The following is a 2,602-nucleotide window of genomic DNA, read 5'->3' on the forward strand; positions in this document are numbered from 1 at the left end:
TCAAGCAGATTTTTTTTTTTTTGCTTATTTGTTTTATTCTGGTGTGCAAGTTGACAAGCTAAATCTAAAATGTCTATGGAGATGCAGAGGGCCCAGAATAGCCAAGATGTTCTTAAAGGAGAATAAGGTAGAAAGATGCTCTCAAATATCAAGACTCCTTATTAAGTCAGTGTGTTGGCAGGGGTGCACTGCTAGCCCAGGGGACAGGATGAAGGGCTCAGAGTAGTTCATGCCTGTGCGAGTACTTGACTTATGGTAAAGGGGCTTTTCAGGAGATGATGGGCATCCATATGGAGAAAAAATGAAATTGGACTCATACTTTGCACCATGTACACAAATCAACTTTAGGTGGATTATAGACCTGGAGGCATAAGGAGGAGCAGTAAGCTTTGAGAAGATGACATATTTCATGGCCTCAAGGTCAGGAATGGGGAATGGCTTCCATTTTTCACAAGTAAATTTTATTAGTTTATTTTTATTGAGGTATCCTTGACAGATAACAGTGTACTATTCAGGTGTACAACATAGTGATTCCATATTTGTGTATATTACAGAATGATCACTGCTAGTTAGCACCCATCACCACACTTGATTACAAATTGTTTTCCTTGTGATGAGAACTTTAAAAATCTTCTCTCTTAGCAAATTTCTAATATGCTGTATAGTATTAACTGTAGTCACTAAGCTGTACAGGGAATGACTGCTTAAAAAAGACACAGAGGCATTAAATACAAGGAAACATTGATACATTTGTATAAATTTAAAATTGAAAGTGTCTGTTTATCAAAAAATGCCACTGAGAAAATGGAAAGTTCAGTTGCACAGTAGGAGGTACTCTAACAGATGATGAATCCCAACAGCACAATTTTGAGCAAAAGAAGCCAAACTCAAAGAATATACACAGTATGCTTCCATTTCTGTAAAATTCTGAAACAAGCAAAGCTCACTGTGCTGTTTAGGAATGAATACTTACTTAGATAGTAAAACTCCAAACAAAGAAAAGCAAGGATTTTTCTTGATTACCACAAAGGCCTTCTGGGCTTACATAGAAGTTTGCCTTATAATTTCATTAAATTATACATTTGTATTTTAAATACCTCTCTTTCTATTTTTCAATGAAATCAAGTAAAAACTGTTTTTAAATGAAATGTAATGTTTGACTTTTTGATGGCTTATATTTATAAGAAATTATCCTTAGATTTTCAAAAACTTTTCTCCTGATTTTTGGAAGTCTTTGCAAATAGGTCACATTAGCTAGGCACAGATTTAGGATAGTTTCACAAATTCTTAAGACTTTTAGCTCTGTTTTAGTTTTAACAAAACAGAAGAAATTAATCTGCACCAAAATGGAAATCAGGTTGGTGTCTCCCTACCTTTCAGTTTCACCAAAGCTGTGAAATGAAATCCTGACTCTTTTGATGGTTTTATTGTTTCTTTTATTCTGCTTAAAGCAATCAGTGGTGTCTTCACACCTGCCTTACTGGTACTCCTCTTTCAAAGCCTTGTGATGAAGTTGGTTTTGGATCTTTCTAAATGACTTAGTTCATTCAAACAAGGTAGATGGTATATAAGGCAGGACATAACACAGTCATGTACAATCCAAATCATAAATGAAATTTAAAATATTTACATAATAGAGAATTAAAAGGCCCACCTGGGAGTTAGGTAAAGAAGGGACAGTAGTAAGGCAGTACTTTCTGAGATTACAACCTCCCCTGTGCTGTCCTTTCTGCCAGTCATATCTTTCCTTTTTTTTTTTTTTTTTTTGGCAGTTTTTTTTTTTTTTTTAAATTAATGGAGGTACTGGGGCTTGAACCCAGGACCTCATGCATGGTAAACACTCACACTACCACTGAGCTAAACCCTCCCCTCTGCCAGTCATTTCTAATTAGAGTTGGAGATATGGGTTGTGGGAGGTGTAATAGTATTGGAAGGAATGGAAAGCACCAAGAGCTAAGAATCTCATCAAAGAGATGAAAAATAAATGGATAAATGAGGGTCCGGGTAAGATCCAACAAGGATTCGATGCTGGATACAGTACCAGAAAGAAATTGAAGTAGAGAAAGCAATTAAAATATAAATCATACTAGTAAGCCTTAAAATTAAAAAAAAAAGTTTTAAAAAGCCTTCTGTGGAACACATTCATGTAACTTGGGTCTAGAATGAGGGGTGTTGGGGGCAGGTGGGGCACCAGATACACAGGGAAGGACCAGATGGACAGTGCGTTATTTATGCATGCGTAATTGTGCTCATGAACATAGCTTGAAATTTTGAAGAATCAACATTGGGAAAGGGACTAGAGAGGCTAATTTTAAAGGTGTGTGGTCAATTAGTTGAGTGAATATGATGAAGGGAAACTCACTGTCTTAAAGAAACAGAAATAATGGTATAAGGAAAGAAAAAAGGGCGTATGTTGTAAATATGTAAATGGGGTGTAGATAGTGACTGTGATCAGAATAATGAGTGTTACTGCTGCCTCACTGGTCATGGACATTCACCTCAGGCTTGTTAAATAAAGGATTGTGCCTTGCTCAAATAGAGGTGAAATGTTGTTTGTATTAATTATGTTACTTGGTTTTACATTTGAGTAATTATCCCTTAA

Source organism: Vicugna pacos, chromosome 24 (assembly GCF_048564905.1).
Source record: "Vicugna pacos chromosome 24, VicPac4, whole genome shotgun sequence".
In the NCBI taxonomy this organism is placed as follows: domain Eukaryota; kingdom Metazoa; phylum Chordata; class Mammalia; order Artiodactyla; family Camelidae; genus Vicugna; species Vicugna pacos.